The 12,706-nt window shown below is 31.6% G+C and overlaps 1 long non-coding RNA gene across 1 annotated transcript; it reads left to right on the top strand.

Annotated features, from left to right (window-relative positions):
- Positions 1-10,810: 10,810 nt before the first annotated feature.
- LOC143228080 (uncharacterized) lies at positions 10,811-12,410 on the top strand. Its single transcript, XR_013015177.1, has 2 exons — positions 10,811-11,067; positions 12,366-12,410. It is a non-coding gene; the product is annotated as an uncharacterized LOC143228080 (long non-coding RNA).
- The last annotated feature ends 296 nt before the right edge of the window (positions 12,411-12,706 follow it).

Here is a 12,706-nt window from a genome sequence, read left to right as displayed (position 1 = left end):
ATACACATTTTCACGTTCATGTAGAATAAAGAAAAAAAGATTAAAATTTCTCTGCTTTTCGACTTTTTCATATAACGTTAAAAAAGCAAAAGGGAAGAAATAAGTTACGTGGATGTTTTATTAACAATGACTAAGGAACCTAGTTTATATAACTTTAATAGTTTAAGTATCTCTTTTGTATATTAGCTACATATATACATGGGTGTGAAATGATAGCACACTTTAAATGTATAACGACCATAGTGAATAGCTAAGGGGGTTTCGTATTACAAGGTTCTCGAACTTGGAGAAACTTAATTTTTTTTTTATTCGTCTAGTTTTAGTCATTTTTGACTTAGAGTATTTTAGTTTTGTGATATCTTCATATAGGTACATGACGATTGTAAGCACTGGAACAACAACGTCACGAGTTGATTTTTACTTATCATTCACAGTGGTCAAGTTTTAATTTTATTTTTATATAACTGCGTTATTAAAAGTAACTCTTCCCACAGCAGGTTTGGAGATGCTAAGTTGCATATATAGTTTAAGCTTGTGATAATGTTCCGGCTGCTTAGATGATATGCAAATATGATTAGACGTTTTGTACAAATAACTGTTGTGAAGCTTATTTCCATTTTTAACGGACATACACACACGCGAAAAATATTTACTGTCGACATTTTCTTTCTTTTCACAGAAAGAAAATACACAGCTGTATGATACAAGACTTAGATTTTTGTTAGCCCCCTAAGAAATACCGATTATTATTATTACTAGCAAAAACGTGGCTCTACGAGCAACTGATTGTACTAATAATTACTTATCGTAGTATTCATACCTCATTAAAAAAATAAATAAAAAAGTTACTATCTTCTAAAGGAGGATTTTGTTTCTAGGAAGTACTATACGGAAAAATGTTCGGATTTTATTGGTATAAGCTGTAATGTTTTCGTATATTGAAATTGATATTCTTTATGGAAAAAAAAACATTTTTTAAGAACTTCATTTAATAAAACCATATATATTTACAAACCACATCAATTAAGGTATAATAAAACCTTCATAAACAGCCCTGGTGAAAATTGTGTTACTGTTGAAAAAAGAGTAGTTTTATTTAAAATTATATCTGTAATAAAGAAATGATTGTTACACAGACTGTAGTTATTTTTCTAGTTGTCTGAATTTGGAATACCCAAAATGTGAAATTTTTATGGACTTTTATTTGTTGTGTCATTCATTCAACAGATGGCATTACATGTATTCATTAATTTGGTCACGTACCTAGATAGATACATATATACCCGCTACGTCCATTATAGTAAGTAAGATTATTAGTTAAATACGATTCTAAATGTAAAACTAATTAATCTTAAAAGAAGACTCAAATTTGGCTTGTGAAAAAGGATAATAGGTTAAGTCCTTTTATCATTATACTTATTGCAACACACGATAGTATTAACTGTTGTTTCACATGACACTTATCTGAGTCTTCCGTATATCCTATAATTTGACTTTCTTTTGACGCAGATCATTTACAACAAACAACAACATTAAAACTTATGCCTCTTATAACTTTCATCGTGATACATAAAGATCAAGAAAACCAATATTTCTGTAATAAGCTACAAATAACGCTTAAATTAATAATGGAACCTTCGTAATTGTATTAAAAATTGGGGGAATTTGAATCGTCACTCACATAGAATTAACTTCTTTCCAACATAGTGGTTTATACCTTTCTTAAAGGCTAAATGTTTAGTGTTTCAATGTAGAACGTAAAGGAACGTCGTGTTAATTAATATTGACACAATGTACATTATACCAAAACATTACATAACAATTTGTAAATAATTAATTTTTAGAAGGTGAGATAAGAAGGTAAGGAATGCTAAAAAAATATGTTGAAATATGCTTCATGCAAACATATTGTGGCATAAGTATATTAAATCTATAATTTACACTTTATTTGCTTATACACGGCTTGCGCGTGCCTTTCTTTCCCACTGAAACTATTTAGACTTTGGTGATTTTAACTCAAACGGCACCTTATGCAATAAATGAGCAAAACGGCCAAGATAGTGGTCCCTAGGTTCAGGCAAAGTCGTCCCTAATTTAGAACTGTAAAACAGGGGAGGAAGTCGACCAATTAGCGACACTTGCCACCTACTTTACTACTCTTAACGGAACATCAGAATTGACTGTTACTCTCATAGCACACACACATTTATTCAGAAGTATATCTCCAGTTCCAACCTTGGGTATTCTAGTCTGCAGTGTGGCACATTGAATGATATGATATGAATGCTTGAATGATATCATTTAATAGAAGAAGGTATAATGTGGTAACGATCTTATAAAAAATAATCTGTGTTCAACATTAGATGTTTGTCTTAATTTAATGATCATCTTCTGCATTGTTTGCTTTGGTTTGTTTTGAATTTCGCGCAAAGCTACACAAGGGCTATCTGCGTTAGCTGTCCCTAATTTTGCAGTGTAGGACTAGAAGGAAGGAAACTAGTCGCGGCTGAAAAGGCGAGCATGTTTGGTGCGACGGGAATTCGAACCCGCGACCCTCAGATTACGAGTGGAGTGCCTTATCCACCTAGCCATTCTAGACCTTTCTCCATTGTATCCTTATCTTAAGGCAATTTAATAGGTTAAGATAAAACAAAATATTATACAATCATGCAAGAGTTGTGAAAAGTCGTAATCTATATTCAGTTTGTTTGCTTTTTCGAATTATTGTGCTAACACAACATAGACGATTGAAACCATTTTTTGACGATTTCCAAAGTACTAGTAACCTTAATCTACTTTATCCTTACACATGCACGCAAATAAGAAAAGAAGAAAAGGGGAGAAATTAGAAGCTTTAATAAAGAAGCTAATTATTTTGGGTTATTTCAAAGTTTTTATCTCATATTTTTTATTTAATTAACGTTTTACTTCCCGTACAATTTTATATTCTCGTTTCTTAAGTGTCTCTGAATTTAAACTCCACAGAAACTTCTATACAAGACAATTAAAATATTTTATTCTAATTTTTACATTTAGTGATTTTCTTTTCAAGCAGAGTAATTTTAGCAAGTTTCAGTACACTAATACTTGATATTTTGTTCACGCAACCGTTGTAACGTAATAAATAAAACATCCCTAAAAGCCAGGAGTGTTAGCAGTGTTTAATCATTTTAAAAAATGTGTACAAAAATGAAATATTTCTTTCAAAACAATAATTACATTGATATGTAATCGCTCTTTTCTATTGATAATCTAATTGTGTCTGCAGACAGTCCTAATAAGAATGATCGCCACGAGCTTCGATTAATGATGCTATAAATTATTTCACACCCTGTTTTGTTACTTTTTGCATCTAGTTGTTTTATAAATAATTTTATTTTTGAGTAGCAAATGTATTTATAGTTACTACACATACTTTAATAATGAAAGCAAATTCAAGAAAGTGTGTGAACCAAGTAAGATTTTGTTTTAAAGAAATACTTTCTCATTCTACAAGCTATAGGAAAAATGAAAAGATAACTTTTTACATTCCCTATTAAGAAATACTAATCGATGCAAAGTAACTTTATTGGATCCACATTTTGAACAATTACTTTTAATTTTGTTGGCTCTCTATCTAAAAACAAGTACCTTATGTTAGCGCAGTTAAAAATATATCGGAAAAGTACTTCACCTGGTGGAAAGAAATTAAGTAGGAAGAATTTGATTTTTCTTAATTTTGGTTTATAATAAAGTATTATTACTGATATAAGATTACTTGTATTGCAATGTGTAAAAAATCGTAAAAGGTTACGAGTGATATTAATCGCTGATTTATGTTACACGAAGAAAAAAGAGAGTTTACGTTGCGTTTTAGATGTGTTACATTCGATTAAAAGTTTGATACATGTTGCACGTGACTTCTGTTTTGTATATTGTAAACATTTAATGCTGCATTAACGAAACCTAGTAAGGTCGTTCTAAAAGTCTGATTTAAGGTGGATTAAAACAGCATTCATTTTACAACTGGTATTCAGCTTCAGTCATAGTTTAGTCTAGTTTTAAATGTTTCTAGATATTTAATGGTATTGTGCATTTCTACTTATATTGAAACTATGTCATCAATGTATATGTTAATAAGAGTTACAAATTTTGATTAAATTTGAAGTATGGGTTCATATCGTATACAAGTTTATTTCAGGTTTGTAACGTAAAAGGTTATTTTTTTAGAAACCCTGTAATTGAGTAGTAATCAGCAGTGGTAATCGAGCTGAACTGATTTTACTCAAGTAGAAAACTGCAAATTAACCACTTAATACATCTTGTAATCACCACTTTATGTACTTATGGTGTTCCAAGTTCAGTAGCATATGTGTAAACGTTTCAAAGTCACACAATTTTTAGCAGAAATGTGGATTATATGGTTATTTATATACCTACTAACAAAACGTAGCTATCGATTAAGGTATAAGAAATGCAAATAATAATTAATAATTAAAAGTTAGAGATAATTTGGACTATCTTTACTGCTTTATAACGAAGAAATAATAGAGATAAGACCAAATTTAGAATTTAATGTAATGTTTAAAATTTAATAACATTTATAAAGAATATTTTAATTTTCAACGAAAGTTATAAACAACAACTGTATGAAAACTTAAAATGCGTTGTAACGAATGTTGTTTTAGTACATCCTTTATTACCACAAAGGTAAGGGAGTTCGCCTTCACTCCTTTTCATGTTGAAAATGATGCAATTATAAAGGTGAATTATTGTTAACTTAAGAGAGGAGATAAAACGTTTTGATATAAGAGGTCGTAGTATTAAAGGTTTAATTTAAAGAATATGTACTGTTTCATTTCAATGATAATGGCAAAATCTGAGGCACAAACTATATCCGATTGAAATAAAAGCATTATAATTATTTATTATTAAGAGAAATATATAATTTTATTCCTTAAAACTACACTATTATTTCAGCTCTGCCCCTTCCACAGTGGTTCAACAGTAATCCTGAAAGCTTATGATGTCAAAATCCGGGTTTCGACACCCGTGTTGAGAACAGCATAGGTACCCCATTATAGCAATCAGTCTTAGTTATTTTATATAAAAATGGATAAATCAATATTTTTCCACTTTATATTTTGGTGTTTCATTATTCTAACTCCAGCATAATCATTAATTAACCAATAAGAAGGATGGGAATAAAGATAAAACATTTAACCTCCTATTTTGCATTACCGGTAAATGTTTCTATACTTATTTCTAGTATATCAATGTTTCTGTTTGAGATGGCGTATGGCAAATACTATAATTATGACAAAAATATATTATACTTAGTAATCTGTTGGGATAAGTACTTATTATTTTAAAGGGCACCATTAACTTGCCTTATTCAGAGAATGATGTTTTATCACAAAGTATTCCGGTGACAGAAGTAAGTTTGAGAACTTGTAACTATAATATTTGTGGTTCACTTCCTTTGTAAATAGTCCTTTCTGCACTTTTGCGCTTAAATAAATAAACAAATGTAACACAAGATCTAGTTCTTAAATCGAAACACAGATTGGAAAATAATACATGTGTCCGTAAATCATTCGCCTCATTATGAGCCTTTATAAATTCTCTATTATATGAGTTTTCTTAAAACGGTTTGCGACAATTACTTACACAGCTCAAGATATATTTTTGTTTCAATTAAGTAAACTACCACAGCTCAGTCAATAATTCAGTAAACTTCCACGTGAGCCCCATTGGTGGCATGCAGAACATAAAGGCGATAGATAATTTCTTTCCAAACATTAAGAAGCATGTCTTGCGTGATGGAAGCCAATGTGTCTTCAATCCGGTGTCTTCATTATGTGATGTTATTAACTTTCTTTTGCATACACTCTGTCCTTTATGTAGCCCCATGAAAACAATCCAAAGACGTGATATCCGGGGAACGAGGCGACCATGGAATAGATCCACCTCGCCCAATCCAACGAGAAGAGAACTTTTCATTGAGGAATCTGCACACATCTCAATCTCCAGTGTGGCGGTGCTCCATCATGCTGAAAAAACACATGGGGCTGCTTATCCTCAATTTGAGGTGCAGCGTACGCTTCAAGTATATCTAGGTAATATTTAACCTTTACAGTGTTATCTGGAAAAAAACAAAGTCCAATAACACGATAATGGGATAGAGCACACCAAACGTTTATCTTGGGACTGTCACGAAATAAGGAAAAAATTTTCTTGAGTTGTGTTATTAGTTGCCGCAAACCTTTTTATGACAGCTCCTATAATAACGAATTTATAAAGGCGTATAATGGGGTGAATTATTTATAAACATCCTATTTATTTATGACATATTAAAAACAACTATGCAACTACTTTGCCCCAGAATTTTAAAAAACACTTTATTTGTTTGTTGTTAAACAAAAAGCTACACAATGGACCACTTGTGCTCTGCCTATCGCAAGCATAGAAACTCGAATTTTTATTGTTATAAGCCCTCAAACATATTGCTGAACTACCGAGAGCCATTTGCTTGTTGGATTTTGCGCAAAGTTATTCTAATATAAAGTATATATATATATAAAGCAACTGGTGAAGACTTGGGCTACTCTAATAAAATAGTAGGATTGATAGCCACATTATGACACCACCCATAGGTGAAATGGAGAGTTTACTTGCTGATGGGATTCAAGTATACGACACGCAGATTTCGCGTCGAACGCCCTAACCACCAGGCCATACCAACGGGGGTGAAGATGCTTTTAAAATATAACGATTTTTTTTAAATGTGTCAAGATGACACATTTTAGTTACTAGTAAAAAATCTGTGTGTAAAGGTGCTGTAAAAAAAGAAGGAAATTATCAACAAAATATATTTCAGGACTTTCTTCATTGAGAACGTTGGTGAAGAGATCCATGGCTATTACAATGCTAAAAACCTATCTTGTAAAGTAATTGTCTATGATTCCTGCAACAGTTTTAACAGAATGCAGTTATCTAATTAATATAATTATTAATAACGTTAAGTAATCAAAGCCTTAACTTTGTTATTTGTTCTTATATAGTACAAACCTCACAAAAAGTTGTTCTTACATGATATTTGTTTGTTCTTCATTTTCATTGTGTAAGACTGTCGTATATGTCGTATTCAGACTTAATATATTGTTATTTTGAGTAAATAACTGGTGTCCTTTTAAGATTAAAAGGGATAAAATATAGGCAAAGATTATGATGTGCACATTATGCTGGGAAGGTTAGAAGAACAATAATGGAATGATATGCTTTTCATTCTGCGAGATAACACGTGATGATTAGTTTCGTTCTTAGTTTCTAAGATGCATCAAGGCTTCATCATTTATCATTTAAAAACAAATGTGATAAGTATCTTGTTTTTGTACTACAAGGCTTAAGGATACTATGAAACATAACACATCATCTCATTAGTTTATTATTTGCACATTAAAATTAATTTTAACTTTGAAATTAAGAGCAAAATGTAAAATGCTTTACTTTGTGGAATGACACTGCTATGCTGCTGCTTATTATCATTTTTATAAATATATCTATTCTGAGATTTTCATTCTACTGTATTGTAGAGGTAACAAAAACGGATGATTGAAAAAAGGGCTTGTTTTTATTTTCATTATTTTTAAAGTTTATATCTTTCAGTTGGTATTTCTTTGATGGCTGGTTGACGTCCTTAATGCAGTGAGTTACTATACATACCTTAATTAATTACTTGTGAGGATAACTAGTTAGGCTTAATGTCGATTGTTTTAATCTACCCCATCTAGGATGAAATTTGTGTCTCGTGGGCAACGTTAAGATTTATTTACCATTACTCTAAGTACATATTATCTTTCATTTTGTCAATCTTTATGTTAAATTATGTGCATATCTACACATTTTAATTGACCCCTAATGATAATCTGCACGGTGTATTTGTTATTACGTTTAATTTATTAATCATAAAGTGTGCTTCGACAGTTCTTTTCATCATGTCATTATTAATATGAAAGATTCATTATGATTTTATGTTTTCTACTGAAGAGAAATGTAGCTTTTTTAGAAAGTATTTAAGTCATCGGACAATGCAAGTGTTATTAGGAAGATTAAATGACATTATGTTTTGTTCATTGGCGTAAATACTGTAAAGCGAAGGCCATTTTTAGTGGTATCATATTTAACTGAACTCTGTTAATATTATCCAGTTAAATATGACATTTTTATTAAATGTAATAAATACGCAGGAAGGACCCAATGTAAAATAAAGGAATTACTTTCCTTTAGTCTAAAATACACATACTTTAGTACATATAATATCTTGAATACCGTACAATTTAGCATAACTGGAAGCTGTAGAATATAAAATCTGCTACACAGAGAAGCTGTGTGTGGAAAAGATGGATTTATGCTGGTGATTGATTGCATTGGGGAGGAACTCTACTACGTAAAAGTTTCTTCTCATTTAATGTTTCGGCTGTTATCACGTATGCAGATGCAACCAGAGCAGATTTTTCGCGATTCGATTGGCTATCTTTTCATGTAATTTTTAGCACTCGAAAGTATGTAGTCTTTTGTTTAATAGAAGACATTCGCAGCTAAAGGCGTGGAAGGTCATGTAAGTGTTATATGTGTTATGAACATTCTAATAAAATTCTAGATATTCATACATTTGACACTTATCAGTAGCTACAATTAAATCATTAATGTACGTATATTATCATTCCTGAACTGTGTAGCTTAGTATCAATAGTTTAAACCTTTACATGAACACTTTGTACTTATGTGTATGATTAGACGTTCGTCGTTTTGTATCTAAGCAAAATTTAATATAATAAAAGTGAAACAATGAATCTCATCCTTATAGTACCAGGTCGAAAAGCTATCGTGTTGAAGTCTTTAGTTCTTCAAGTTAAGCGTGATGATTGTCAGGTTTTTCTTTGTTTGACATTTGTATTATATTGGAAGACAGATTCTGATATTTTTCATTTGTGTGAAACCATAGTATTTACAGAAAGTCCAAGACACTAAACGTTTCTCGCTTTATCTAGAGTCAATTTATAAGCTTCAGCTACGTTAAATGCTTACACATATATATATTGTGTGTGCATGTCGTAATTTCGTTTTTGTGTTTCAACTCCCTTACTGCTCTGAGCAACTGCGTCAAGGAGCTATATCTCAGGCATTAGAATAACATATATTTGTCTTCTGTAAGAGAGTGTTATCCAGCTATATTTCAAACTCATTCACTTCATTTGACGAATATAAATGAAGCCAGTGGCGTGGCTTGAACTTGTTGGGTAATACATAAGACTCCAAATACAATTTTCCTTACTTTTACAATATCTGACCATAATGTGGATCACGAATCAAGCTATCGAGGGCATAATGAACAGAAATTGAAATGTTTTGGGATTTAAATTAAATTGGTGAGATAAACTAGTTCACATACTTCGGTTAGAGTATACTAAAGTCATGTGAAGAATGAGCTGAGCAAGTTTGTCTTTAATAACCTGTCTTTAAGCCACAAGTCTTTCAAGTTAACATGAAAATGGAAGACATATGGTAAAACTAGATAGGCAAATGAGAACACATTTTTAATTTCTATATAATCACACGATATACTATATATATATATATCTGTATAAACACACGATATAATATATATATCTGTATAAACACACTATATAATATATATATCTGTATAAACACACTATATAATATATATATATGTACATTTACACACATACACGTTTAGTTAACTAGAAAGAGGATGAGAGGACATTCAGAACTGTTGTTTTAACACTAAATTGGAATTGAAATACTTAACCTAAGTGTTGGGCTACAAAATGACTCCTAAGGTTCAGGTAAGGCAGCCCGTAAGTTTGAATCACTTAGAGAGAATACGACCAGTCAATAGTAACCGTCGCGATACGGACTTTGTCCGGCTGTTTGGAGCGAATAACGGGACTAAATGTCATTTCTATAACGCTTATACACAGCTGAAAGTGTTGAATGTTGTTCATCGACAATACGTTTTCGATATTCGGCCTGAAAAGCTAACAAATAGGCTCCATACAACTAAGTAAATAAGTTGGAGGAGAAGGAAATAAGCGAGTGGTTTGCGGTTTGTTTTGCTTGATCCGGATATTCGTGCAAAGTCAAAGGATATTTGTGCATGACTGTTGTTAATTTTGCTCTGACAAACTAGAGGGAAATTAACTACTCAACGGCACTTTAGACTAATCGAATAGTGTGACTTGATAGCCTCTCTTATAACGACGCACAAATGGCTCCAAAGTCTGGAGAAAGTTTTTTGTTTTTTTTCTGATGGAAAATTAAATCACACCTATCCATAGGTCACACCCTGTACTACGTAAGTGAGAATATTTGTTAGGGTTGTGTATTGTTGAAACAAAGTAATTGGTGTGCAGTTTTGGTTTGTGATTTTTTTTATGCATATGGAGTACTGATTTACGCATTAAAACAGATTTAAGTTATAGTTCTTCGTAAAAATGTTGTGACAATCGATTCCGATATGCTATTATTTTCATAATAAAATGGTTTTTTTATTGCAATACTTTCACAGCTTAATTAAATGTCACAACTGAAGAACATATGTAATTATGATAAGTATTTGTTAATTCATGTAATGTCCTCATTTTCTTTCAACAGACTAACGGGAATTTAAATAAAATCTTTTCCGATTACTGAAGTGATGTTTTTATCAGTAAACCGTTTGAACTTAGTGCTATTGAAGTAAAGCTGTAACATCAACACAGAGTAGAACCGTTTCTTCAAAACAGATAATTGAGCGATATTCTTCAGTCAACTTGTGAGTACAAAAGTGACCTCTAATTCATGAAGTGTGCACCAGGAGGCGTGAGGTCTCAACTAAGATTTACTAAAGAATGTCACATCCTTACTTCTTTTCTACGTCAGCCCTCCCCCTTCACGGTGGCATAGTGGTAAGCTCGAGGACTTATAACGCTAAAATCAGGGTTACGATACCTCTGATGGGCACGGCATTGTGTACCTTTGCCCTTAATTACAATGAAACAAACTTTCTACGATCATAGAAAGAAGGTAAGTGGGAATTTAGAATAATAGAAACACTATTTTCATTCTTGGTCTATATGATTCATTTCTAACGTAAAATAACTCTAATGATAAAGCAAAATACATGTCCAACACCAATACGTGTTGGGACAAAAAGAAATGTTCCAGTATACAGACCAATAGACGATAAGAAACAGCAGAGACTTTTTTCTACAAATCAGAGAAACAGAAAGAAAAGGCCATAACAAAATGTGCAGAGTGGTGATAAATGTGTCTACTAAATTTGTTGGTAGCTACGAGGCCAGGAAAAGTCATTCTACAACAGAGCTACGTGAAAAAACATTTGTCAGAACTGAATACGGTGTCGATCCAGATAAGATATTGTTTTGCGCCTAGCTATCGTGCGTGAACATTAACATCATCTATCACAGCTAATGTCGTATCCTTGGCAGGGAACCGACAAATTATAGCCTCTGTTTCACTCTTCAGTATTTCATTTTTCTCTCAATATTTTGTTTTTTCTGCACAAATAATTACGTGTAAAGTTAAAAACGGGTAAGAGAAAGAAACATCAACGATTTAGGAAAATCACGTTTTATTTTTATTGGAGATTTAGGTACAATGTTAGTGCTTTGTAGTTTGAGAAGATCAATATATGTTCGTCTATTCATAAAAATGTTGGAATAAAGGTTAAAACATTGCGAAACAAAGGGTACTGAAGTGTCTTAACCATTAACGAGGTGTACTTTTTCACTCTTTTCATTCATTTGTAACGCTGTACATAACTGTTATATAAGGATGGATAAACTCAGCTAATTTTTAATTCAAGCCTAACGTCTAACTTGAAACAAACTCAGGCATTTGTGTATCACTTCTTTGCCAAACATAAATATAAAAGTAACGTTAATAGCTTTATCTATTACTTATCAATCGACTTGTCTCATAAGTTACAGTATAAGAGTGGTTCTATTAATCTATAGTCACGTGACTTGCTATACATATATGCAAGAGTAATATCACTTAAGCTGCTGTACCACGTGACTTGTTATATGAAGCAAGCATGCAGGAGTTATTTCAGTCATTCATCACTCCAGAGCATCTGTATTACGTGGCTTATTATATCAATTATGCGTACAAGATTAATGAATAGATTATTAGTTTTTCTCTCATTCCCTACATATTTCATAAGTGGAGTTTCTTTTAATTTCTATTGCAAGATTATTTTCTATTTATAGAAATAATCGCTGTTAACCTTCAAATAATTCGTGAACGCATCTGTCAATCAAAGAAGTATGATGAACCTCATTTGTTCTCGTTTCTTACAGACAGTTTTAATTGGATATCTGCTGGTTCCTGGAATGAAGATATAACGAAGCAAGAATTCAAATAATTTTAAACTGTCTCAAATACAAATAAATAATCAGCTCATTTAATAAAAACCTAGTCAAAAAGAAATTCTATATTACATAAACTATGCAGTTTATAGTGTTAAAGATGGGGCATTAAGTATTTGCTTAGTTTACTGTTTCTAATTTAATGTAAAGATTTTTTTTCCGTAAACAACTATAACAACAACCAAAAGTTGTTGTAGGTGCTCTTGAAAATGTTTTCATTTACAATTATCTTATTTTTTCTAGTAATGTTTTATCTGTTATGAAAGACACGT

The sequence above is a fragment of the Tachypleus tridentatus genome, chromosome 10 (assembly GCF_004210375.1).
Source record: "Tachypleus tridentatus isolate NWPU-2018 chromosome 10, ASM421037v1, whole genome shotgun sequence".
Taxonomy (NCBI): Eukaryota; Metazoa; Arthropoda; class Merostomata; order Xiphosura; family Limulidae; genus Tachypleus; species Tachypleus tridentatus.
This window is presented reverse-complemented; position numbering and strand designations above follow the sequence as displayed.